Genomic DNA, 26,229 nt, shown 5'->3' with positions numbered 1-26,229 from the left:
GAGAGGGAAAGTGAACGAGACGGGGTGGGAGGGGGTGAGAGAGAGGGGAAGAGGGGGAGAGAGGGGGCGTGAGAGAGAGGGGGAGAGAGAGGGGTAAAAGAGAGATGGAGTGAGAAAAAGAGGGGGTGAGAGAGAGAGAAAGGGGTGAGAGAGAGAGGGGGAGAGAGTGACGGGTTGAGAGAGAGAAGAGAGTGAGGGAGAGGAGTGAGAGAGAGGGGTTGAGAGAGAGGGATCGAGAGAGGGGGGATGAGAGAGGGGGATGAGAGAGTGGGGGATGAGAGAGAGGGGTATGAGAGAGGGGGGGTTGAGAGAGAGGGTGTGAGAGAGAAAGGGATTCGAGAGAGACAGGGTGGGAGAGCGATGGGGATGGGAGAGAGAGGGGTGAGAGATAGAGGGGTAAGAAATGGACGGGTAGGAGAGAGAGAGGGTGAGAGAGGATGTGAGAGAGGGGGGGTGAGAGAGAGAGAGGGATGAAAGAGAGAGGGGTGAGAGAGAGAGAGGGGTGAGAGAGAGAGAGGGATGAAAGAGAGAGGGGTGAGAGAGACGGCAGAGAAAGAGAGGGTGAGAGAGAGGGATGAGAGAGAGAGAGGGGTGAGAGAGAGAGAGGGGTAAGAGAGAGAGGGAAAGAAGGAGAAGGGTGAGAGGGTGAGACAGAGAGGGAGGATGAGAAAGATTGGGGTGGGGGAGAGAGTGGGGTGAGAAAGAGAAAGGGAGTGAGTGAGAGTGGGGAATAGAGAGGAGGTGTGAGAGAGGCGTAAGAGAGAGAGGGGGGTGAGAGAGCAGTAAGAGAGAGGGGTGAGATAGAAAGGGTGAGGGAGAGGGGTGTGAGAGAGAAAGGGGGTGAGAAAGAGAGAGAGTGAGTGAAAGAGAGAGAGAGTGTAAGTGAGAAAGAGAGAGTGTGAGTAATAAAGAGAGCGCGGTTGAGAGAGGGGTGAGAGAGAGGGGTTGAGAGACATGGGGTGATTGAGAGAGAGAAAGTGGGGAGGGGGGTAAGAGAGAGAGTGGAGTGAGAAGGAGAGGGTGTGATTGAGAGAGTGGGTGAGAGAGAGGGGGTGAGCGAGAGGGGTGAGAGGCGGAGGGGTTAGAGAGCGCGCGTAGTAAGAGAGAAAGGGTGTGAGAGGGGGTGAGAGAGAGGGGTGAGAGAGAGGGGAAGAGAGAGGGGGGAGAGAGAGAGGGTTTCAGAAAGAGAGAGGGTGTGAGAGATTGAGGGTGTGAGAGACTGAGGGGATGAGAGAGTGAGGGGGTTGAGAGAGGGGTGGTGAGAGAGAGGGGTGAGAGCGGTAGCGGTGAGAGAGGGGGTTGAAAGAGAGGGGGTTGAGAGAGAGGGGGGTTGAGAGAGAGAGAGGGGGTGGGAATGAGAGAGACAGATAGGTTAGAGAGAGAGAGGTGGGAGAGAGAGAGGGGTGAGAGAGAGGGGTGAGAGAGTGAGGGGGGTTGAGAGAGGGGGCGGTGAGAGGGGGGTGAGAGATAGGTGGAGAGAGAGGGGTGAGAGAGAGGGGGGTGAGAAAGAGGGATTGAGAGAGAGGAGGTGAGAGAGTGTGGGTGTGAGAGAGTGAGGGGATGAGAGAGTGAGGGGGTTTGAGAGAGGCGGTGGTGAGACAGAAAGGGAGTGAGAGAGAGAGGGGTGAGAGCGCGAGGGGTGAGAGACAGGGGTTGAGAGAGAGAGAGGGGGTGAGAGAGAGAAGGTGAGAGAGAGAAGCGGTGTGAGAGAGAGAAGCGGTGTGAGAGAGAGGGGTAAGAGAGAGGGATAAGAGACAGACGGGGGTGAGAGAGAGAGTGGTAAGAGAGAGAGGAGTGAGAGACAGAGGATGAGAGAGATGTATGTGAGAGGGAAGGGAGAGTGAGAGAGGGGCTGAAAGAGTGGGCGTGAGAGAGAGGGAGTGAGAGAGAAGGGGTGAGAGAGAAGGGGTGAGAGAGAAGGGGTGAGAGAGAGAGAGGTGAGAGATAGAGGGGTAAGAAATGGACGAGTAGGAGAGAGAGAGGGTGAGAGAGGATGTGAGAGAGAGGGGATGAGAGAGAGGGTGAGAGAGAGATGTGAGAGAGAGAGGGATAAGAGAGAGAGCCGTAGGAGTGAGAGAGGGCGAGAGAGAGGGGGATGTGAGAGAGAGGGGGAGAGAGAGAAGGGTGAGAGAGAGAGGAGTCAGAGAGAGAGAGGGGTGAGTGAGAGAGAGAGGGGTGAGTTAGAGAGCTTGTGTGAGAGAAATCGAGATGAAAGAGAGAGCGGGTGTGAAAGAGAGAGGGCGTGAGAGAGAGACAGGCTGAGAGAGAGAGAGAGAGGGTGAAAGAGAGGGGTGAGAGAGAAGGGGTGAGAGAGAGGGGATGAGAGAGAGGAGATGAGAGAGAGGGGGTGAGAGAGAGGGGATGAGAGAGAGAGAGACAGGCAAGAGAGAGAGAGGGGTGAGAGGGAGAGAAGGGTGAGGGTGAGAGGGGTGAGGGAGAGAGAGAGAGGGTGTGAGAGAGATCGGGGTGGAGGAGAGAGCGGGTGAGAAAGAGACGGGGGTGAGAGAGAGAGAGACAGGTTGAGTTAGAGAGACAGAGATGAGAGACAGAGGGTGAGAGAGAGAGGGTGAGAGGGAGGTCAGAGAGAGAGGGTGAAAGAGAGAGAGGGGCTGAGAGAGGGGGGTGAGATAGAGATAGGGGAAAGAGAGAGAGAGAGGGTGAGAGAGAGATGCATGTGAGAAGGTGTGTGAGAGAGATCAGGGTGGGAGAGACTGGGGAAAGAGGGAGGGGGTGAGAGAGAGAGGGATGAGAGAGCGAGTGGGCTGAGAGAGAAAGGGGGCTGAGAGAGAAGGGGTAGGGAGAGAGGGGGTGAGAGAACGGGGTGAGAGAGTGAACGGGCTGAGAGAGAAAGGGGGCTGAGAGAGAGGGGGTATGGAGAGAGGGGGTGAGAGAGAGCGGGGTGAGAGAGTGAACGGGCTGAGAGAGAAAAGGGGCTGAGAGAGGGGGGTAGGGAGAGAGGGGGTGAGAGAGATCGGGGTGAGAGAGCGAGTGGGCTGAGAGAGAAAGGGGGCTGAGAGAGAGGGGGGTAGGGAGAGAGGGGGTGAGAGAGAGCGGGGTGAGAGAGCGAGTGGGCTGAGAGAGAAAGGGGGCTGAGAGAGAGGGGATAAGCAGAGAGGGGGTAGGGAGAGAGGGGGTGGGAGAGAGCGGGGTGAGAGAATGAAAGGGCTGAGAAAGAAAAGGGGCTGAGAGAGAGGGGGGCTGAGAGAGAGAGGGGGTAGGGAGAGAGGGGGTGAGAGAAAGCGGGGTGAGAGAGCGAGTGGGCTGAGAGAGAAAGGGGGCTGAGAGAGCGAGTGGGCTGAGAGAGTGAGGGGGCTGAGAGAGAGGGGGTAGGGAGAGAGGGGGTGAGAGAGAGCGGGCTGAGAGAGCGAGTGGGCTGAGAGAGAGAGGGGCTGAGAGAGAGGGGGTAGGGAGAGAGGGGGTGAGAGAGAGCGGGCTGAGAGAGCGAGTGGGCTGAGAGAGAGAGGGGGCTGAGAGAGAGAGGGGGATGAGAGAGAGAGGGGGTAGGGAGAGAGGGGGTGAGAGAGAGCGGTGTGAGAGAGCGAGTGGGCTGAGAGAGAAAGGGGGCTGAGAGAGAGGGGGGGCTGAGAGAGAGAGAGTGGGTAGGGAGAGAGGGGGTCAGAGAGCGGGGTGAGAGTGCGAACGGGCTGAGAGAGAAAGGGGGCTGAGAGAGAGAGGGGATAGGGAGAGAGGGGGTGAGAGAGTGGGGTGAGAGAGAGGGTGTCAGAGAGGTGGGGAGAGTAAAGGGTGTGTAAGGGAGGGGGGAAAGAGAGAGGGGGAGAGAGACCGTGCAGAGAGTGAGTGGATGAGGGGATGTGAGAGAGGGGGTGAGATGAGAGGGTGAGAGAAAGAAGGGGGTGAGAGAGAGAGAGGGGGGTGAAAAAGGGAGAGAGGGGGAGAAAGAGAGATGGGAAAGAATGAGAGGGGGTCAGAGAAAGAGTGAAGGTGAGGGGGTGAGAGAGAGGGAGTGGGAGAGAGGGGGTTGGAGAGAGAGAGAGGGCGAGAGAGAGAGCGAATGAGAGAGAGAAGGGTGAGAGGGTGAGAGAGAGAGGGAGAATGAGAAAGATCGGGGTGGGGGAGAGCGCGGGTGTGAAAGAGAAAGGGGGTGAGTGAGAGAGGGGGAGAGAGACGGGGTGAGAGAGACGTAAGAGAGAGAGGGGAGTGAAAGAGAGAGGGGTAACAGAGAGAGGTGAGAGAGAGAGGTGTGAGAGAGAGATCAGCGTGGGAGAGACTGGGGAGAGAGAGAGGGCTGAGAGAGAGATGTGAGAGAGAAGGTGTGAGAGAGAGATCAGGGTGGGAGAGACTGGGGTGAGAGAGAGGGGTGAGAGAGAAGCGGTGAGAGAGAGGTGTGTGAGAGAGAGGGGGGTAAGAGAGAAAGGGGGGGTGAGAGAAAGACAGGCAGAGAAAGAGAGAGTGAGAGAGAGAAGGTGAGAGAGGCGTGAGAGAGAGGGGTAAGAGAGAGGGGAAAGAGAGACAAGGTTGAGAGAGAGAGGGGTGAGAGAGAGAGAGGAGGTGTGAGAGAGAGGGGTGTAAGAGAGAGAGGGGTGTAAGAGTGAGAGGGGGTGTGAGAGAGGGTGAGAGAGAGAGGTGTGAGAGAAAGAGGGTGTGAGAGAGGGGGGTGAGAGAGACAGGGTGAGAGAGAGAGGCGTGAGAGACAGGTGGGTGAGAGAGAGAGGGGTAAGAGAGAGGGAGAGAGAGAGGCGTGAGTGAGAGAGAGAGAGGGGTGAGAGGGAGAGAAGGGTGAGGGAGAGAGAGGGGTGAGGCGATGGAGGGTGTGAGAGAGATCGGGGTGGAAGAGAGAGCGGGTGAGAAAGAGATGGGGATGAGAGAGAGAGACAGGCTGAGTTAGAGAGACAGGGGTGAGACAGAGAGGGTGAGAGGCAGGTAAGAGAGAGAGATAGAGATGGGGTGAAAGAGAGAGAGGGGCTGAGAGAGAGATGGCGTAAGAGAGAGGGGGTGAGATAGAGAGAGGGGAAAGAGAGAGAGAGGGGTGGGAGAGAGAGAGTGTGAGAGAGAGACGCGTGTGAGACAGATAAGGGTGGGAGAGACTGGGGGAGAGGGATGGGTGCTGAGAGAGTGAGAGATAGCTGAGAGAGAGGGGTGAGAGAGAGGGGTGAGAGAAAGGGGGTGAGAGAGAGGGGCGGTGAGAGAGCGGGGTGAGAGAGAGAAGGGTGAGAGAGAGAACTGTGAGATAGAGAGTGAGAGAGAGTGGGGCTGAGAGAAAGGGGATGAGAGAGAGAGAGGGGGGTGAGAGAAAGGGGGGTGAGAGAGAGGGGCGGTGAGAGAGAACGGGGTGAGAGAGAACAGGGTGAGAGAGAGAAGGGTGAGATAGAGAGTGAGAGAGAGTGGGGGTGAGAAAGAGAGGGTAAGTGAACGAGACGGGGTGGGAGGGGTTGAGAGAGAGGGGGAGAGGGGGAGAGAGGGGTCGTCAGAGAGAGGGGGGAGAGAGAGAGGGGTAAAAGAGAGATGGAGTGAGAAAGAGAGGGGGTGAGACAGAGGGGGTGAGAGAGAGAGAGGGGTGAGAGAGAGGGGTAGAGAGAGTGACGGGTTGAGAGAGAGAAGAGAGTGAGGGAGAGGAGTGAGAGAGGGGTTGAGAGATAGGGATCGAGAGAGAGGGGGATGAGTGAGAGGGAGATGAGAGAGGGGGGGTTGAGAGAGAGGGTGTGAGAGAGATAAAGGGATTCGAGAGAGACAGGGTGGGAGAGCGATGGGGATGGGAGAGAGAGGGGTGAGAGAGAGAGAGAAGGATGAGAGAGAGAGAGGGTGAGAGAGAGTGGGTGGGAGAGAGAGGGGTGAGAGAGAGTGGGTGGGAGAGAGAGAGAGGGGTGGGAGCGAGAGTAGGGTGGGAGAGACAGCGGGTGAGTGAGCGAGGGTGAGAGAGAGAGAGGGCGATGTGAGGGGCGTGAGAGAGAAAAGGGGAGAGACAAAGGGGGTGTGAGAGTGGGTCAGAGAAAGAGTGGAGGTGAGATAGAGAGGGGCTGGGAGAGAGGGCGTGGGAGAGAGAGGGGTTGAGAGAGAGAGACGGTGTGAGTGAGATGGGGTGTGAGAGAGACACTGAGTGGGAGAGAGGGAGGGAGTGAGAGAGAGAAGGGTAAGAGAGAGAGGAGGTTTGAGAGCGAGAGAGAATGTGGGTGAGGGGTTGAGAGGGGAGTGAGAAAGGGGGTTGAGAGAGAGAAGGGGGTGAGATAGTGATGCTGAGAAAGAGAGAGGGGTGAGAGTGAAAGAGAGAGGAATGAGAGAGGGGGTAAGAGAGAGATAGTTTGAGATAGCGAGAGAGCAGGTGAGAGAGAGGGGATGAGAGGTGTGTGAGAGAGGGGTGAGATGAGAGGGTGAGGGAGAGAGAAGGGGGTGAGAGAGAGGGGGTGTGAGAGAGAGTGGGGTGAGAGAGAGCGCATGGTTGAGTGAGAGAGAGGGGGTGATGTGAGGGGGTCGAGAGAGAAAGAGGGAGAGACAAACGGGGAGAGACAAAGGGGGAGAGAAAGAGTGGAGGTGAGACTGAGAGGGGGTGGAAGAGAGGTCGTGAGAGAGAGAGGTGGTTTGAGAGAGCAGGGGAGAGAGTGGGGTGAGGGGGTGGGAAGGAGAGGGTGAGAGAGAGGGGTGTGAGAGAGAGGTGGGGTGAGAGATGGGGTGAGGGGGATGAGAGAGAAGGCAGTGAGAGAGAGAGGGTGTGAGAGAGGGGAGAGAGAGGGGAGATTGAGGGGGGTGAGAGAGAGAGTGAGGGGGTGAGAGAGAGAGTGTGTGAGAGAGAGGGGAGAGATGAGAGAGGGAGTGGGGTGAGGGGGGTTGAGAGAGAAAGTGGGCTGAGTGAGAGGGGGCTGAGAGAGAGGGTGTGAGAGAGAGGGGGTGAGAGAGAGGGGGTGAGAGGAAAAGAGAGAGTGATAGAGAGGGGCAGAGAGAGGAGATGAGAGATAGAGCGGGGTGAGAGAGAGGTGGTTGAGAGAGAAAGGGGGTGAGAGAGAAAGGTGGGTGTGAGAGAGAGGGGGTGTGACAAACAGAGAGAGAGAGTGAGAGGTTAAGAGGGTGAGAGAGAGAGGGTGTGAGAGAGGGGTGAGATGAGAGAGAGAGCATGGTGTGAGAGAGAAAGGGGGCTGAGAGAAAGGGGGCTGAGAGAGAGGGGGTGAGGGAGAGAGGGGTGAGAGAGTGAACGGGCTGAGAGAGAAAGGGGGCTGAGAGAGGGGCGTAGGAAGAGAGGGGGTGAGAGAGAGCGGGGTGAGAGAGTGAACAGGCTTAGAGAGAAAAGGGCCTGAGAGAGGGGGGTAAGGAGAGAGGGGGTGAGAGAGAGCGGGGTGAGAGAGCGAGTGGGCTGAGAGAGAAAGGGGGCTGAGAGAGCGAGTGGGCTGAGAGAGAGAGGGGGCTGAGAGAGAGGGGGGGCTGAGAGAGAGAGGGGGTAGGGAGAGAGGGGGTGAGAGAGAGCGGGCTGAGAGAGCGAGTGGGCTGAGAGAGAGGGGGGGGCTGAGAGAGCGAGTGGGCTGAGAGAGAGAGGGGTCTGAGAGAGAGGGGGGCTGAGAGAGAGAGGGGGTAGGGAGAGATGGGGTGAGAGAGAGCGGGCTGAGAGAGCGAGTGGGCTGAGGGAGAGAGAGGGGGCTGAGAGAGAGAGGGGGCTGAGAGAGAGAGGGGGTAGGGAGAGAGGGGGTGAGAGAGAGCGGGGTGAGAGAGCGAGTGGGCTGAGAGAGAAAGGGGGCTGAGAGAGAGGGGGCTGAGAGAGAGAGGTGGTAGGGAGAGAGGGGGTGAGAGAGAGCGGGGTGAGAGTGCGAACGGGCTGAGAGAGAAAGGGGGCTGAGAGAGAGAGGGGATAGGGAGAGAGGGGGTGAGAGAGTGGGGTGAGACAGAGGGTGTCAGAGAGGTGGGGAGAGTAAAGGGTGTGTAAGGGAGGGGGGAAAGAGAGAGGGGGAGAGAGACCGTGCAGAGAGAGAGTGGATGAGGGGATGTGAGAGAGAGGGTGAGATGAGAGGGTGAGAGAAAGAAGGGGGTGAGAGAGAGAGGGGGGTGAAAAAGGGAGAGAGGGGGAGAAAGAGAGAGGGGAAAGAATGAGAGGGGGTCAGAGAAAGAGTGAAGGTGAGGGGGTGAGAGAGAGGGAGTGGGAGAGAGGAGGTTGGAGAGAGAGAGGGGGCGAGAGAGAGAGGGAATGAGAGAGAGAAGGGTGAGAGGGTGAGAGAGAGAGGGAGAATGAGAAAGATCGGGGTGGGGGAGAGCGCGGGTGTGAAAGAGAAAGGGGGTGAGTGAGAGGGGGGAGAGAGACGGGGTGAGAGAGACGTAAGAGAGAGAGGGGAGTGAAAGAGAGAGGGGTAACAGAGAGAGGGTGAGAGAGAGAGGTGTGAGAGAGAGATCAGCGTGGGAGAGACTGGGGAGAGAGAGAGGGCTGAGAGAGAGATGTGAGAGAGAAGGTGTGAGAGAGAGATCAGGGTGGGAGAGACTGGGGTGAGAGAGAGGGGTGAGAGAGAAGCGGTGAGAGAGAGGTGTGTGAGAGAGAGGGGGGTAAGAGAGAAAGGGGGGGTGAGAGAAAGACAGGCAGAGAAAGAGAGAGTGAGAGAGAGAAGGTGAGAGAGGCGTGAGAGAGAGGGGTAAGAGAGAGGGGAAAGAGAGACAAGGTTGAGAGAGAGAGGGGTGAGAGAGAGAGAGGAGGTGTGAGAGAGAGGGGTGTAAGAGAGAGAGGGGTGTAAGAGTGAGAGGGGGTGTGAGAGAGGGTGAGAGAGAGAGGTGTGAGAGAAAGAGGGTGTGAGAGAGGGGGGTGAGAGAGACAGGGTGAGAGAGAGAGGCGTGAGAGACAGGTGGGTGAGAGAGAGAGGGGTAAGAGAGAGGGAGAGAGAGAGGCGTGAGTGAGAGAGAGAGAGGGGTGAGAGGGAGAGAAGGGTGAGGGAGAGAGAGGGGTGAGGCGATGGAGGGTGTGAGAGAGATCGGGGTGGAAGAGAGAGCGGGTGAGAAAGAGATGGGGATGAGAGAGAGAGACAGGCTGAGTTAGAGAGACAGGGGTGAGACAGAGAGGGTGAGAGGCAGGTAAGAGAGAGAGATAGAGATGGGGTGAAAGAGAGAGAGGGGCTGAGAGAGAGATGGCGTAAGAGAGAGGGGTGAGATAGAGAGAGGGGAAAGAGAGAGAGAGGGGTGGGAGAGAGAGAGTGTGAGAGAGAGACGCGTGTGAGACAGATAAGGGTGGGAGAGACTGGGGGAGAGGGATGGGTGCTGAGAGAGTGAGAGATAGCTGAGAGAGAGGGGTGAGAGAGAGGGGTGAGAGAAAGGGGGTGAGAGAGAGGGGCGGTGAGAGAGCGGGGTGAGAGAGAGAAGGGTGAGAGAGAGAACTGTGAGATAGAGAGTGAGAGAGAGTGGGGCTGAGAGAAAGGGGATGAGAGAGAGAGAGGGGGGTGAGAGAAAGGGGGGTGAGAGAGAGGGGCGGTGAGAGAGAACGGGGTGAGAGAGAACAGGGTGAGAGAGAGAAGGGTGAGATAGAGAGTGAGAGAGAGTGGGGGTGAGAAAGAGAGGGTAAGTGAACGAGACGGGGTGGGAGGGGTTGAGAGAGAGGGGGAGAGGGGGAGAGAGGGGGCGTTAGAGAGAGGGGGGAGAGAGAGAGAGGGGTAAAAGAGAGATGGAGTGAGAAAGAGAGGGGGTGAGACAGAGGGGGTGAGAGAGAGAGAGGGGTGAGAGAGAGGGGTAGAGAGAGTGACGGGTTGAGAGAGAGAAGAGAGTGAGGGAGAGGAGTGAGAGAGGGGTTGAGAGATAGGGATCGAGAGAGAGGGGGATGAGTGAGAGGGAGATGAGAGAGGGGGGGTTGAGAGAGAGGGTGTGAGAGAGATAAAGGGATTCGAGAGAGACAGGGTGGGAGAGCGATGGGGATGGGAGAGAGAGGGGTGAGAGAGAGAGAGAGAAGGATGAGAGAGAGAGGGTGAGAGAGAGTGGGTGGGAGAGAGAGGGGTGAGAGAGAGTGGGTGGGAGAGAGAGAGAGGGGTGGGAGCGAGAGTAGGGTAGGAGAGACAGCGGGTGAGTGAGAGAGGGTGAGAGAGAGAGAGAGGGCGATGTGAGGGGCGTGAGAGAGAAAAGGGGAGAGACAAAGGGGGTGTGAGAGTGGGTCAGAGAAAGAGTGGAGGTGAGATAGAGAGGGGCTGGGAGAGAGGGCGTGGGAGAGAGAGGGGTTGAGAGAGAGAGACGGTGTGAGTGAGATGGGGTGTGAGAGAGACACTGAGTGGGAGAGAGGGAGGGAGTGAGAGAGAGAAGGGTAAGAGGGAGAGGAGGTTTGAGAGCGAGAGAGAATGTGGGTGAGGGGTTGAGAGGGGAGTGAGAAAGGGGGTTGAGAGAGAGAAGGGGGTGAGATAGTGATGCTGAGAAAGAGAGAGGGGTGAGAGTGAAAGAGAGAGGAATGAGAGAGGGGGTAAGAGAGAGATAGTTTGAGATAGCGAGAGAGCAGGTGAGAGAGAGGGGATGAGAGGTGTGTGAGAGAGGGGTGAGATGAGAGGGTGAGGGAGAGAGAAGGGGGTGAGAGAGAGGGGGTGTGAGAGAGAGTGGGGTGAGAGAGAGCGCATGGTTGAGTGAGAGAGAGGGGGTGATGTGAGGGGGTCGAGAGAGAAAGAGGGAGAGACAAACGGGGAGAGACAAAGGGGGAGAGAAAGAGTGGAGGTGAGACTGAGAGGGGGTGGAAGAGAGGTCGTGAGAGAGAGAGGTGGTTTGAGAGAGCAGGTGAGAGAGTGGGGTGAGGGGGTGGGAAGGAGAGGGTGAGAGAGAGGGGTGTGAGAGAGAGGTGGGGTGAGAGATGGGGTGAGGGGGATGAGAGAGAAGGCAGTGAGAGAGAGAGGGTGTGAGAGAGGGGAGAGAGAGGGGAGATTGAGGGGGGTGAGAGAGAGAGTGAGGGGGTGAGAGAGAGAGTGTGTGAGAGAGAGGGGAGAGATGAGAGAGGGAGTGGGGTGAGGGGGGTTGAGAGAGAAAGTGGGCTGAGTGAGAGGGGGCTGAGAGAGAGGGTGTGAGAGAGAGGGGGTGAGAGAGAGGTGGTGAGAGGAAAAGAGAGAGTGATAGAGAGGGGCAGAGAGAGGAGATGAGAGATAGAGCGGGGTGAGAGAGAGGTGGTTGAGAGAGAAAGGGGGTGAGAGAGAAAGGTGGGTGTGAGAGAGAGGGGGTGTGACAAACAGAGAGAGAGAGAGAGTGAGAGGTTAAGAGGGTGAGAGAGAGAGGGTGTGAGAGAGGGGTGAGATGAGAGAGAGAGCATGGTGTGAGAGAGAAAGGGGGCTGAGAGAAAGGGGGCGGAGAGAGAGGGGGTGAGGGAGAGAGGGGTGAGAGAGTGAACGGGCTGAGAGAGAAAGGGGGCTGAGAGAGGGGCGTAGGAAGAGAGGGGGTGAGAGAGAGCGGGGTGAGAGAGTGAACAGGCTTAGAGAGAAAAGGGCCTGAGAGAGGGGGGTAAGGAGAGAGGGGGTGAGAGAGAGCGGGGTGAGAGAGCGAGTGGGCTGAGAGAGAAAGGGGGCTGAGAGAGCGAGTGGGCTGAGAGAGAGAGGGGGCTGAGAGAGAGGGGGGGCTGAGAGAGAGAGGGGGTAGGGAGAGAGGGGGTGAGAGAGAGCGGGCTGAGAGAGCGAGTGGGCTGAGAGAGAGAGGGGACTGAGAGAGCGAGTGGGCTGAGAGAGAGAGGGGTCTGAGAGAGAGGGGGGCTGAGAGAGAGAGGGGGTAGGGAGAGATGGGGTGAGAGAGAGCGGGCTGAGAGAGCGAGTGGGCTGAGAGAGAGAGAGGGGACTGAGAGAGAGAGGGGGCTGAGAGAGAGGGGGGGTAGGGAGAGAGGGGGTGAGAGAGAGCGGGGTGAGAGAGCGAGTGGGCTGAGAGAGAGAGGGGGCTGAGAGAGAGAGGGGGCTGAGAGAGAGAGCGGGTAGGGAGAGAGGGGGTGAGAGAGAGCGGGGTGAGAGAGCGAGTGGGTTGAGAGAGAAAGGGGGCTGAGAGAGAGGGGGGGCTGAGAGAGAGAGGGGGCTGAGAGAGAGAGGGGGTGAGAGAGAGCGGGGTGAGAGAGCGAGTGGGCTGAGAGAGAAAGGGGGCTGAGAGAAAGGGGGCTGAGAGAGAGAGGGGGTAGGGAGAGAGGGGGTGAGAGAGAGCGGGGTGAGAGTGCGAACGGGCTGAGGGAGAAAGGGGGCTGAGAGAGAGAGGGGATAGGGAGAGAGGGGGTGAGAGAGTGGGGTGAGAGAGAGGGTGTCAGAGAGGTGGGGAGTGTAAAGGGTGTGTAAGGGAGGGGGGAAAGAGAGAGGGGGAGAGAGACCGTGCAGAGAGAGAGTGGATGAGGGGATGTGAGAGAGAGGGTGAGATGAGAGGGTGAGAGAAAGAAGGGGGTGAGAGAGAGAGGGGTGTGAAAAAGGGAGAGGGGGAGAAAGAGAGAGGGGAAAGAATGAGAGGGGGTCAGAGAAAGAGTGAAGGTGAGGGGGTGAGAGAGAGGGAGTGGGAGAGAGGAGGTTGGAGAGAGAGAGAGGGCGAGAGAGAGAGGGAATGAGAGAGAGAAGGGTGAGAGGGTGAGAGAGAGAGGGAGAATGAGAAAGATCGGGGTGGGGGAGAGCGCGGGTGTGAAAGAGAAAGGGGGTGAGTGAGAGGGGGGAGAGAGACGGGGTGAGAGAGACGTAAGAGAGAGAGGGGAGTGAAAGAGAGAGGGGTAACAGAGAGAGGGTGAGAGAGAGAGGTGTGAGAGAGAGATCAGCGTGGGAGAGACTGGGGAGAGAGAGAGGGCTGAGAGAGAGATGTGAGAGAGAAGGTGTGAGAGAGAGATCAGGGTGGGAGAGACTGGGGTGAGAGAGAGGGGTGAGAGAGAAGCGGTGAGAGAGAGGTGTGTGAGAGAGGGGGGTAAGAGAGAAAGGGGGGGTGAGAGAAAGACAGGCAGAGAAAGAGAGAGTGAGAGAGAGAAGGTGAGAGAGGCGTGAGAGAGAGGGGTAAGAGAGAGGGGAAAGAGAGACAAGGTTGAGAGAGAGAGGGGTGAGAGAGAGAGAGGAGGTGTGAGAGAGAGGGGTGTAAGAGAGAGAGGGGTGTAAGAGTGAGAGGGGGTGTGAGAGAGGGTGAGAGAGAGAGGTGTGAGAGAAAGAGGGTGTGAGAGAGGGGGGTGAGAGAGACAGGGTGAGAGAGAGAGGCGTGAGAGACAGGTGGGTGAGAGAGAGAGGGGTAAGAGAGAGGGAGAGAGAGAGAGGCGTGAGTGAGAGAGAGAGAGGGGTGAGAGGGAGAGAAGGGTGAGGGAGAGAGAGGGGTGAGGCGATGGAGGGTGTGAGAGAGATCGGGGTGGAAGAGAGAGCGGGTGAGAAAGAGATGGGGATGAGAGAGAGAGACAGGCTGAGTTAGAGAGACAGGGGTGAGAGAGAGAGGGTGAGAGGGAGGTAAGAGAGAGAGATAGAGATGGGGTGAAAGAGAGAGAGGGGCTGAGAGAGAGATGGCGTAAGAGAGAGGGGGTGAGATATAGAGAGGGGAAAGAGAGAGAGAGGGGTGGGAGAGAGAGAGTGTGAGAGAGAGACGCGTGTGAGACAGATAAGGGTGGGAGAGACTGGGGGAGAGGGATGGGTGCTGAGAGAGTGAGAGATAGCTGAGAGAGAGGGGTGAGAGAGAGGGGTGAGAGAAAGGGGGTGAGAGAGAGGGGCGGTGAGAGAGCGGGGTGAGAGAGAGAAGGGTGAGAGAGAGAAGTGTGAGATAGAGAGTGAGAGAGAGTGGGGCTGAGAGAAAGGGGATGAGAGAGAGAGAGGGGGGTGAGAGAAAGGGGGGTGAGAGAGAGGGGCGGTGAGAGAGAACGGGGTGAGAGAGAACAGGGTGAGAGAGAGAAGGGTGAGATAGAGAGTGAGAGAGAGTGGGGGTGAGAAAGAGAGGGTAAGTGAACGAGACGGGGTGGGAGGGGTTGAGAGAGAGGGGGAGAGGGGGAGAGAGGGGGCGTTAGAGAGAGGGGGGAGAGAGAGAGAGGGGTAAAAGAGAGATGGAGTGAGAAAGAGAGGGGGTGAGACAGAGGGGGTGAGAGAGAGAGAGGGGTGAGAGAGAGGGGTAGAGAGAGTGACGGGTTGAGAGAGAGAAGAGAGTGAGGGAGAGGAGTGAGAGAGGGGTTGAGAGATAGGGATCGAGAGAGAGGGGGATGAGTGAGAGGGAGATGAGAGAGGGGGGGTTGAGAGAGAGGGTGTGAGAGAGATAATGGGATTCGAGAGAGACAGGGTGGGAGAGCGATGGGGATGGGAGAGAGAGGGGTGAGAGAGAGAGAGAAGGATGAGAGAGAGAGAGGGTGAGAGAGAGTGGGTGGGAGAGAGAGGGGTGAGAGAGAGTGGGTGGGAGAGAGAGAGAGGGGTGGGAGCGAGAGTAGGGTGGGAGAGACAGCGGGTGAGTGAGAGAGGGTGAGAGAGAGAGAGGGCGATGTGAGGGGCGTGAGAGAGAAAAGGGGAGAGACAAAGGGGGTGTGAGAGTGGGTCAGAGAAAGAGTGGAGGTGAGATAGAGAGGGGCTGGGAGAGAGGGCGTGGGTGAGAGAGGGGTTGAGAGAGAGAGACGGTGTGAGTGAGATGGGGTGTGAGAGAGACACTGAGTGGGAGAGAGGGAGGGAGTGAGAGAGAGAAGGGTAAGAGAGAGGAGGTTTGAGAGCGAGAGAGAATGTGGGTGAGGGGTTGAGAGGGGAGTGAGAAAGGGGGTTGAGAGAGAGAAGGGGGTGAGATAGTGATGCTGAGAAAGAGAGAGGGGTGAGAGTGAAAGAGAGAGGAATGAGAGAGGGGGTAAGAGAGAGATAGTTTGAGATAGCGAGAGAGCAGGTGAGAGAGAGGGGATGAGAGGTGTGTGAGAGAGGGGTGAGATGAGAGGGTGAGGGAGAGAGAAGGGGGTGAGAGAGAGGGGGTGTGAGAGAGAGTGGGGTGAGAGAGAGCGCATGGGTGAGTGAGAGAGAGGGGGTGATGTGAGGGGGTCGAGAGAGAAAGAGGGAGAGACAAACGGGGAGAGACAAAGGGGGAGAGAAAGAGTGGAGGTGAGACTGAGAGGGGGTGGAAGAGAGGTCGTGAGAGAGAGAGGTGGTTTGAGAGAGCAGGTGAGAGAGTGGGGTGAGGGGGTGGGAAGGAGAGGGTGAGAGAGAGGGGTGTGAGAGTGAGGTGGGGTGAGAGATGGGGTGAGGGGGATGAGAGAGAAGGCAGTGAGAGAGAGAGGGTGTGAGAGAGGGGAGAGAGAGGGGAGATTGAGGGGGGTGAGAGAGAGAGTGAGGGGGTGAGAGAGAGAGTGTGTGAGAGAGAGGGGAGAGATGAGAGAGGGAGTGGGGTGAGGGGGGTTGAGAGAGAAAGTGGGCTGAGTGAGAGGGGGCTGAGAGAGAGGGTGTGAGAGAGAGGGGGTGAGAGAGAGGGGGTGAGAGGAAAAGAGAGAGTGATAGAGAGGGGCAGAGAGAGGAGATGAGAGATAGAGCGGGGTGAGAGAGAGGTGGTTGAGAGAGAAAGGGGGTGGGAGAGAAAGGTGGGTGTGAGAGAGAGGGGGTGTGACAAACAGAGAGAGAGAGAGTGAGAGGTTAAGAGGGTGAGAGAGAGAGGGTGTGAGAGAGGGGTGAGATGAGAGAGAGAGCATGGTGTGAGAGAGAAAGGGGGCTGAGAGAAAGGGGGCTGAGAGAGAGGGGGTGAGGGAGAGAGGGGTGAGAGAGTGAACGGGCTGAGAGAGAAAGGGGGCTGAGAGAGGGGCGTAGGAAGAGAGGGGGTGAGAGAGAGCGGGGTGAGAGAGTGAACAGGCTTAGAGAGAAAAGGGCCTGAGAGAGGGGGGTAAGGAGAGAGGGGGTGAGAGAGAGCGGGGTGAGAGAGCGAGTGGGCTGAGAGAGAAAGGGGGCTGAGAGAGCGAGTGGGCTGAGAGAGAGAGGGGGCTGTGAGAGAGGGGGGGCTGAGAGAGAGGGGGTAGGGAGAGAGGGGGTGAGAGAGAGCGGGCTGAGAGAGCGAGTGGGCTGAGAGAGAGAGAGGGGGCTGAGAGAGAGAGGGGGCTGAGTGAGAGAGGGGGTAGGGAGAGAGGGGGTGAGAGAGAGCGGGGTGAGAGAGCGAGTGGGCTGAGAGAGAAAGGGGGCTGAGAGAGCGAGTGGGCTGAGAGAGAGAGGGGGCTGTGAGAGAGGGGGGGCTGAGAGAGAGGGGGTAGGGAGAGAGGGGGTGAGAGAGAGCGGGGTGAGAGAGCGAGTGGGTTGAGAGAGAAAGGGGGCTGAGAGAGAGGGGGGGCTGAGAGAGAGAGGGGGCTGAGAGAGAGAGGGGGTGAGAGAGAGCGGGGTGAGAGAGCGAGTGGGCTGAGAGAGAAAGGGGGCTGAGAGAGAGGGGATAAGAGAGAGAGGGGGGTGAGAGAAAGGGGGGTGAGAGAGAGGGGCGGTGAGAGAGAACAGGGTGAGAGAGAGAAGGGTGAGATAGAGAGTGAGAGAGAGTGGGGGTGAGAAAGAGAGGGTAAGTGAACGAGACGGGGTGGGAGGGGTTGAGAGAGAGGGGAGAGGGGGAGAGAGGGGGCATGAGAGAGAGGGGGAGAGAGAGAGGGGTAAAAGAGAGATGGAGTGAGAAAGAGAGGGTTGAGAGAAAGGGGGTGAGAGAGAGAAAGGGGTGAGAGAGAGAGGGGGAGAGAGAGTGACAGGTTGAGAGAGAGAAGAGAGTGAGGGAGAGGAGTGAGAGAGGGGTTGAGAGATAGGGATCGAGAGAGAGGGGGATGAGAGAGAGGGGGATGAGAGAGGTGGTGTTGAGAGAGAGGGTGTGAGAGAGAGAATGGGATTCGAGAGAGACAGGGTTGGAGAGCGATGGGGATGGGAGAGAGAAGGGTGAGAGGGAGCGAGAGAAGGATGAGAGAGAGAGAGGGTGAGAGAGAGTGGGTGGGAGAGAGAGGGGTGAGAGAGAGTGGGTGGGAGAGAGAGAGGGTGGGAGCGAGAGTAGGGTGGGAGAGACAGCGGGTGAGTGAGAGAGGGTGAGAGAAAGAGAGGGCGATGTGAGGGGCGTGAGAGAGAAAAGGGGAGAGACAAAGGGGGTGTGAGAGTGGGTCAGAGAAAGAGTGGAGGTGAGATAGAGAGGGGCTGGGAGAGAGGGCGTGGGAGAGAGAGGGGTTGAGAGAGAGAGACGGTGTGAGTGAGATGGGGTGTGAGAGAGACACTGAGTGGGAGAGAGGGAGGGAGTGAGAGAGAGAAGGGTAAGAGAGAGAGGAGGTTTGAGAGCGAGAGAGAATGTGGGTGAGGGGTTGAGAGGGGAGTGAGAAAGGGGGTTGAGAGAGAGAAGGGGGTGAGATAGTGATGCTGAGAAAGAGAGAGGGGTGAGAGTGAAAGAGAGAGGAATGAGAGAGGGGGTAAGAGAGAGATAGTTTGAGATAGCGAGAGAGCAGGTGAGAGAGAGGGGATGAGAGGTGTGTGAGACAGGGGTGAGATGAGAGGGTGAGGGAGAGAGAAGGGGGTGAGAGAGGGGGGTGTGAGAGCGGGGTGAGAGAGAGAGTGAGAGAGAGAGTGGGGGTGAGAGAGAGGGGATGAGAGAGAGAGAGAGAGAGAGGTGGGTGAGAGAAAGGGGAGTGTGAGAGGGGGTTGAGAGAGAGGGACGGTGAGAGAGAGTGGGGTGAGAGAGAGAGGTGTGAGAGAGAGAAGGGTGAGAGAGAGAGTAAGAGAGAGTGGGGGTGAGAGAGGGAGTGTGAGAGAGGGGGTAGCTAGAGAGAGGGGCAGTGAGAGAGGGGGTGGGTGAGAGAGAGAGGGGGTTGAGAGAGAGGGGCGTTGAGAGAGAGCGGGGTGACAGAGAGGGCTCAGAGAGAGAGTGAGAGAGAGTGGGGCTGAGAGAGAGGGGATGAGAGAGAGAGGGGGGTGAGAGAAAGGAGGGTGAGAGAGAGGGGCGGTGAGAGAGAGCGGGGTGAGAGAGAGGGCTGACAGAGAGAGTGAGAGAGAGAGTGAGAGAGAGTGGGGCTGAGAGAGAGGGGATGAGAGAGAGAGGGGGGTGAGAGAAAGAGGGGTGAGAGAGAGGGGCGGTGGGAGAGCGGGGTGAGAGAGAGAAGGGTGAGAGAGAGAGGCGGTTAAGAGAAAGGGGGGTGAGGGAGAGGGGCGGTGAGAGAGAACGGGGTGAGAGAGAGAGAAGGGTGAGAGAGAGAAGTGTGAGATAGAGAGTGAGAGAGAGTGGGGCTGAGAGAGGGGATGAGAGGGGGGGGGTGAGAGAAAGGGGTGTGTGAGAGAGGGGCGGTGAGAGAGAACGGGGTGAGAGAGAGAGGAGGGTGAGAGAGAGAAGGGTGAGATAGAGAGTGAGAGAGAGTGGGGGTGAGAAAGAGAGGGAAAGTGAACGAGACGGGGTGGGAGGGGGTGAGAGAGAGGGGGAGAGGGGGAGAGAGGGGGCGTTAGAGAGATAGGTGAGAGAGAGAGGGGTAAAAGAGAGATAGAGTGAGAAAGAGAGGGGGTGAGACAGAGGGGGTGAGAGAGAGAGAGGGGTGAGAGAGAGGGGTAGAGAGAGTGACGGGTTGAGAGAGAGAAGAGAGTGAGGGAGAGGAGTGAGAGAGAGGGGTTGAGAGAGAGGGATCGAGAGAGAGGGGGATGAGAGAGAGAGGGATGGGGGGGTTGAGAGAGAGGGTGTGAGAGAGAAAAGGATTCGAGAGAGACAGGGTGGGAGAGCGATGGGGATGGGAGAGAGAGGGGTGAGAGAGAGAGAGAAGGATGACAGAGAGAGAGGGTGAGAGAGAGTGGGTGGGCGAGAGAGAGGGGTGAGAGAGAGTGGGTGGGAGAGAGAGAGAGGGGTGGGAGAGAGAGTAGAGTGGGAGAGACAGCGGGTGAGTGAGAGAGGGTGAGAGAGAGAGAGGGTGATATGAGGGGCGTGAGAGAGAAAAGGGGAGAGACAAAGGGGGTGTGAGAGTGGGTCAGAGAAAGAGTGGAGGTGAGATAGAGAGGGGCTGGGAGAGAGAGCGTGGGAGAGAGAGGGGTTGAGAGAGAGACGGTGTGAGTGAGATGGGGTGTGAGAGAGACACTGAGTGGGAGACAGGGAGGGAGTGTGAGAGAGAAGGGTAAGAGAGAGGAGGTTTGAGAGCGAGAGAGAATGTGGGTGAGGGGTTGAGAGGGGAGTGAGAAAGGGGGTTGAGAGAGAGAAGGGGGTGAGATTGTGATGCTGAGAAAGAGAGAGGGGTGAGAATGAAAGAGAGAGGAATGAGAGAGAGGGGGTAAGAGAGAGATAGTTTGAGATAGCGAGAGAGCAGGTGAGAGAGAGGGGATGAGAGGTGTGTGAGAGAGGGGTGAGATGAGAGGGTGAGGGAGAGAGAAGGGGGTGAGAGAGAGGGGGTGTGAGAGAGATTGGGGTGAGAGAGAGCGCACGGATGAGTGAGAGAGAGGGGGTGATGTGAGGGGGGTCGAGAGAGAAAGAGGGAGAGACAAAGGGGGAGAGACAAAGGGGGAGAGAAAGAGTGGAGGTGAGACTGAGAGGGGGTGGAAGAGAGGTCGTGAGAGAGAGAGGTGGTTTGAGAGAGCAGGTGAGAGAGTGGGGTGAGGGGGTGGGAGGGAGAGGGTGAGAGAGAGGGGTGTGAGAGAGAGGTGGGGATAGAGATGGGGTGAGGGGGGTGAGAGAGAAGGCAGTGAGAGAGAGAGAGGGTGTGAGAGAGGGGAGAGAGAGGGGAGATTGAGGGGCGTGAGAGAGAGAGTGAGGGGGTGAGAGAGAGAGTGTGTGTGAGAGAGGGGAGAGATGAGAGAGGGAGTGGGGTGAGGGGGGTTGAGAGAGAAAGTGGGCTGAGTGAGAGGGGGCTGAGAGAGAGGGTGTGAGAGAGAGGGGGTGAGAGAGAGGGGGTGAGAGGAAAAGAGAGAGTGATAGAGAGGGGCAGAGAGAGGAGATGAGAGATAGAGCGGGGTGAGAGAGAGGTGGTTGAGAGAGAAAGGGGGTGAGAGAGAAAGGTGGGTGTGAGAGAGAGGGGGTGTGAGAAACAGAGAGAGAGAGTGAGAGGTTAAGAGGGTGAGAGAGAGAGGGTGTGAGAGAGGGGTGAGATGAGAGAGAGAGCATGGTGTGAGAGAGAAAGGGGGCTGAGAGAAAGGGGGCTGAGAGAGAGGGGGCTGAGAGAGAGGGGGTGAGGGAGAGAGGGGTGAGAGAGTGAACGGGCTGAGAGAGAAAGGGGGCTGAGAGAGGGGGGTAGGAAGAGAGGGGGTGAGAGAGAGCGGGGTGAGAGAGTGAACGGTCTTAGAGAGAAAAGGGCCTGAGAGAGGGGGGTAGGGTGAGAGGGGGTGAGAGAGAGAGAAGTGTGAGATAGAGAGTGAGAGAGAGTGGGGCTGAGAGAAAGGGGATGAGAGAGAGAGAGGGGGGTGAGAGAAAGGGGGGTGAGAGAGAGGGGCGGTGAGAGAGAACGGGGTGAGAGAGAACAGGGTGAGAGAGAGAAGGGTGAGATAGAGAGTGAGAGAGAGTGGCAGTGAGAAATAGAGGGTAAGTGAACGAGACGGGGTGGGAGGGGTTGAGAGAGAGGGGGAGAGGGGGAGAGAGGGGGCGTTAGAGAGAGGCGGGAGAGAGAGAGAGGGGTAAAAGAGAGATGGAGTGAGAAAGAGAGGGGGTGAGACAGAGGGGGTGAGAGAGAGAGAGAGGGGTGAGAGAGAGGGGTAGAGAGAGTGACGGGTTGAGAGAGAGAAGAGAGTGAGGGAGAGGAGTGAGAGAGGGGTTGAGAGATAGGGATCGAGAGAGAGGGGGATGAGTGAGAGGGAGATGAGAGAGGGGGGGTTGAGAGAGAGGGTGTGAGAGAGATAAAGGGATTCGAGAGAGACAGGGTGGGAGAGCGATGGGGATGGGAGAGAGAGGGGTGAGAGAGAGAGAGAAGGATGAGAGAGAGAGAGGGTGAGAGAGAGTGGGTGGGAGAGAGAGGGGTGAGAGAGAGTGGGTGGGAGAGAGAGAGAGGGGTGGGAGCGAGAGTAGGGTGGGAGAGACAGCGGGTGAGTGAGAGAGGGTGAGAGAGAGAGAGGGCGATGTGAGGGGCGTGAGAGAGAAAAGGGGAGAGACAAAGGGGGTGTGAGAGTGGGTCAGAGAAAGAGTGGAGGTGAGATAGAGAGGGGCTGGGAGAGAGGGCGTGGGAGAGAGAGGGGTTGAGAGAGAGAGACGGTGTGAGTGAGATGGGGTGTGAGAGAGACACTGAGTGGGAGAGAGGGAGGGAGTGAGAGAGAGAAGGGTAAGAGAGAGAGGAGGTTTGAGAGCGAGAGAGAATGTGGGTGAGGGGTTGAGAGGGGAGTGAGAAAGGGGGTTGAGAGAGAGAAGGGGGTGAGATAGTGATGCTGAGAAAGAGAGAGGGGTGAGAGTGAAAGAGAGAGGAATGAGAGAGGGGTAAGAGAGAGATAGTTTGAGATAGCGAGAGAGCAGGTGAGAGAGAGGGGATGAGAGGTGTGTGAGAGAGGGGTGAGATGAGAGGGTGAGGGAGAGAGAAGGGGGTGAGAGAGAGGGGGTGTGAGAGAGAGTGGGGTGAGAGAGAGCGCATGGGTGAGTGAGAGAGAGGGGGTGATGTGAGGGGGTCGAGAGAGAAAGAGGGAGAGACAAACGGGGAGAGACAAAGGGGGAGAGAAAGAGTGGAGGTGAGACTGAGAGGGGGTGGAAGAGAGGTCGTGAGAGAGAGAGGTGGTTTGAGAGAGCAGGGGAGAGAGTGGGGTGAGGGGGTGGGAAGGAGAGGGTGAGAGAGAGGGGTGTGAGAGAGAGGTGGGGTGAGAGATGGGATGAGGGGGATGAGAGAGAAGGCAGTGAGAGAGAGAGGGTGTGAGAGAGGGGAGAGAGAGGGGAGATTGAGGGGGGTGAGAGAGAGAGTGAGGGGGTGAGAGAGAGAGTGTGTGAGAGAGAGGGGAGAGATGAGAGAGGGAGTGGGGTGAGGGGGGTTGAGAGAGAAAGTGGGCTGAGTGAGAGGGGGCTGAGAGAGAGGGTGTGAGAGAGAGGGGGTGAGAGAGAGGGGGTGAGAGGAAAAGAGAGAGTGATAGAGAGGGGCAGAGAGAGGAGATGAGAGATAGAGCGGGGTGAGAGAGAGGTGGTTGAGAGAGAAAGGGGGTGAGAGAGAAAGGTGGGTGTGAGAGAGAGGGGGTGTGACAAACAGAGAGAGAGAGAGTGAGAGGTTAAGAGGGTGAGAGAGAGAGGGTGTGAGAGAGGGGTGAGATGAGAGAGAGAGCATGGTGTGAGAGAGAAAGGGGGCTGAGAGAAAGGGGGCTGAGAGAGAGGGGGTGAGGGAGAGAGGGGTGAGAGAGTGAACGGGCTGAGAGAGAAAGGGGGCTGAGAGAGGGGCGTAGGAAGAGAGGGGGTGAGAGAGAGCGGGGTGAGAGAGTGAACAGGCTTAGAGAGAAAAGGGCCTGAGAGAGGGGGGTAAGGAGAGAGGGGGTGAGAGAGAGCGGGGTGAGAGAGCGAGTGGGCTGAGAGAGAAAGGGGGCTGAGAGAGCGAGTGGGCTGAGAGAGAGAGAGGGGGCTGAGAGAGAGAGGGGGCTGAGAGAGAGAGGGGGTAGGGAGAGAGGGGGTGAGAGAGAGCGGGGTGAGAGAGCGAGTGGGCTGAGAGAGAGGGGGGGCTGAGAGAGAGAGGGGGCTGAGAGAGAGAGGGGGTAGGGAGAGAGGGGGTGAGAGAGAGCGGGGTGAGAGAGCGAGTGGGTTGAGAGAGAAAGGGGCTGAGAGAGAGGGGGGGCTGAGAGAGAGAGGGGGCTGAGAGAGAGAGGGGGTGAGAGAGAGCGGGGTGAGAGAGCGAGTGGGCTGAGAGAGAAAGGGGGCTGAGAGAGAGGGGATGAGAGAGAGAGGGGGGTGAGAGAAAGGGGGGTGAGACACAGGGGCGGTGAGAGAGAACAGGGTGAGAGAGAGAAGGGTGAGATAGAGAGTGAGAGAGAGTGGGGGTGAGAATGAGAGGGTAAGTGAACGAGACGGGGTGGGAGGGGTTGATAGAGAGGGGAGAGGGGGAGAGAGGGGGCATGAGAGAGAGGGGGAGAGAGAGAGGGGTAAAAGAGAGATGGAGTGAGAAAGAGAGGGTTGAGAGAAAGGGGGTGAGAGAGAGAAAGGGGTGAGAGAGAGAGGGGGAGAGAGAGTGACAGGTTGAGAGAGAGAAGAGAGTGAGGGAGAGGAGTGAGAGAGGGGTTGAGAGATAGGGATCGAGAGAGAGGGGGATGAGAGAGAGGGGGATGAGAGAGGTGGGGTTGAGAGAGAGGGTGTGAGAGAGAGAATGGGATTCGAGAGAGACAGGGTGGGAGAGCGATGGGGAAGGGAGAGAGAAGGGTGAGAGAGAGAGAGAGAAGGATGAGAGAGAGAGAGGGTGAGAGAGAGTGGGTGGGAGAGAGAGGGGTGAGAGAGAGTGGGTGGGAGAGAGAGAGGGTGGGAGCGAGAGTAGGGTGGGAGAGACAACGGGTGAGTGAGAGAGGGTGAGAGAAAGAGAGGGCGATGTGAGGGGCGTGAGAGAGAAAAGGGGAGAGACAAAGGGGGTGTGAGAGTGGGTCAGAGAAAGAGTGGAGGTGAGATAGAGAGGGGCTGGGAGAGAGGGCGTGGGAGAGAGAGGGGTTGAGAGAGAGAGACGGTGTGAGTGAGATGGGGTGTGAGAGAGACACTGAGTGGGAGAGAGGGAGGGAGTGAGAGAGAGAAGGGTAAGAGAGAGAGGAGGTTTGAGAGCGAGAGAGAATGTGGGTGAGGGGTTGAGAGGGGAGTGAGAAAGGGGGTTGAGAGAGGGAAGGGGGTGAGATAGTGATGCTGAGAAAGAGAGAGGGGTGAGAGTGAAAGAGAGAGGAATGAGAGAGGGGGTAAGAGAGAGATAGTTTGAGATAGCGAGAGAGCAGGTGAGAGAGAGGGGATGAGAGGTGTGTGAGACAGGGGTGAGATGAGAGGGTGAGGGAGAGAGAAGGGGGTGAGAGAGAGGGGGTGTGAGAGCGGGGTGAGAGAGAGAGTGAGAGAGAGAGTGGGGGTGAGAGAGAGGGGATGAGAGAGAGAGAGAGAGAGGTGGGTGAGAGAAAGGGGAGTGTGAGAGGGGGTTGAGAGAGAGGGACGGTGAGAGAGAGTGGGGTGAGAGAGAGAGGTGTGAGAGAGAGAAGGGTGAGAGAGAGAGTAAGAGAGAGTGGGGGTGAGAGAGGGAGTGTGAGAGAGGGGGAGCTAGAGAGAGGGGCAGTGAGAGAGGGGGTGGGTGAGAGAGAGAGGGGGTTGAGAGAGAGGGGCGTTGAGAGAGAGCGGGGTGACAGAGAGGGCTCAGAGAGAGAGTGAGAGAGAGTGGGGCTGAGAGAGAGGGGATGAGAGAGAGAGTGGGGTGAGAGAAAGGAGGGTGAGAGAGAGGGGCGGTGAGAGAGAGCGGGGTGAGAGAGAGGGCTGACAGAGAGAGTGAGAGAGAGTGGGGCTGAGAGAGAGGGGATGAGAGAGAGAGGGGGGTGAGAGAAAGGGTGGTGAGAGAGAGGGGCGGTGAGAGAAAGGGGGCTGAGAGAAAGGGGGGTGAGAGAGAGGGGCGTTGAGAGAGAGCGGGGTGAGAGAGAGGGCTGAGAGAGAGAAGTGAGAGAGAGAGTGAGAGAGAGTGGGGCTGAGAGAGAGGGGATGAGAGAGAGAGGGGGGTGAGAGAAAGAGGGGTGAGAGAGAGGGGCGGTGGGAGAGCGGGGTGAGAGAGAGAAGGGTGAGAGAGAGAGGCGGTTAAGAGAAAGGGGGGTGAGGGAGAGGGGCGGTGAGAGAGAACGGGGTGAGAGAGAGAGAAGGGTGAGAGAGAGAAGTGTGAGATAGAGAGTGAGAGAGAGTGGGGCTGAGAGAGGGGATGAGGGGGGTGGGGTGAGAGAAAGGGGGGTGTGAGAGAGGGGCGGTGAGAGAGAACGGGGTGAGAGAGAGAGGAGGGTGAGAGAGAGAAGGGTGAGATAGAGAGTGAGAGAGAGTGGGGGTGAGAAAGAGAGGGAAAGTGAACGAGACGGGGTGGGAGGGGGTGAGAGAGAGGGGGAGAGGGGGAGAGAGGGGGCGTTAGAGAGATAGGTGAGAGAGAGAGGGGTAAAAGAGAGATAGAGTGAGAAAGAGAGGGGGTGAGACAGAGGGGGTGAGAGAGAGAGAGGGGTGAGAGAGAGGGGTAGAGAGCGTGACGGGTTGAGAGAGAGAAGAGAGTGAGGGAGAGGAGTGAGAGAGAGGGGTTGAGAGAGAGGGATCGAGAGAGAGGGGGATGAGAGAGAGGGGGATGGGGGGGTTGACAGAGAGGGTGTGAGAGAGAAAAGGATTCGAGAGAGACAGGGTGGGAGAGCGATGGGGATGGGAGAGAGAGGGGTGAGAGAGAGAGAGAAGGATGACAGAGAGAGAGGGTGAGAGAGTGGGTGGGCGAGAGAGAAGGGTGAGAGAGAGTGGGTGGGAGAGAGAGAGGGGGGTGGGAGAGAGAGTAGAGTGGGAGAGACAGCGGGTGAGTGAGAGAGGGTGAGAGAGAGAGAGGGTGATATGAGGGGCGTGAGAGAGAAAAGGGGAGAGACAAAGGGGGTGTGAGAGTGGGTCAGAGAAAGAGTGGAGGTGAGATAGAGAGGGGCTGGGAGAGAGAGCGTGGGAGAGAGAGGGGTTGAGAGAGAGACGGTGTGAGTGAGATGGGGTGTGAGAGAGACACTGAGTGGGAGACAGGGAGGGAGTGAGAGAGAGAAGGGTAAGAGAGAGGAGGTTTGAGAGCGAGAGAGAATGTGGGTGAGGGGTTGAGAGGGGAGTGAGAAACGGGGTTGAGAGAGAGAAGGGGGTGAGATTGTGATGCTGAGAAAGAGAGAGGGGTGAGAATGAAAGAGAGAGGAATGAGAGAGAGGGGGTAAGAGAGAGATAGTTTGAGATAGCGAGAGAGCAGGTGAGAGAGAGGGGATGAGAGGTGTGTGAGAGAGGGGTGAGATGAGAGGGTGAGGGAGAGAGAAGGGGGTGAGAGAGAGGGGGTGTGAGAGAGATTGGGGTGAGAGAGAGCGCACGGATGAGTGAGAGAGAGGGGGTGATGTGAGGGGGGTCGAGAGAGAAAGAGGGAGAGACAAAGGGGGAGAGACAAAGGGGGAGAGAAAGAGTGGAGGTGAGACTGAGAGGGGGTGGAAGAGAGGTCGTGAGAGAGAGAGGTGGTTTGAGAGAGCAGGTGAGAGAGTGGGGTGAGGGGGTGGGAGGGAGAGGGTGAGAGAGAGGGGTGTGAGAGAGAGGTGGGGTGAGAGATGGGGTGAGGGGGGTGAGAGAGAAGGCAGTGAGAGAGAGAGAGGGTGTGAGAGAGGGGAGAGAGAGGGGAGATTGAGAGGGGTGAGAGAGAGAGTGAGGGGGTGAGAGAGAGAGTGTGTGTGAGAGAGGGGAGAGATGAGAGAGGGAGTGGGGTGAGGGGGGTTGAGAGAGAAAGTGGGCTGAGTGAGAGGGGGCTGATAGAGAGGGTGTGAGAGAGAGGGGGTGAGAGAGAGGGGGTGAGAGGAAAAGAGAGAGTGATAGAGAGGGGCAGAGAGAGGAGAT

The sequence above is a fragment of the Chiloscyllium plagiosum genome, unplaced genomic scaffold, assembly GCF_037043375.1.
Source record: "Chiloscyllium plagiosum isolate Xiang-an unplaced genomic scaffold, Cpla_swu_hap1 HiC_scaffold_39, whole genome shotgun sequence".
NCBI classification, from domain to species: Eukaryota; Metazoa; Chordata; class Chondrichthyes; order Orectolobiformes; family Hemiscylliidae; genus Chiloscyllium; species Chiloscyllium plagiosum.
The sequence above is the reverse complement of the archived record's forward strand: the minus strand, read 5'-3'. Positions refer to the sequence as shown.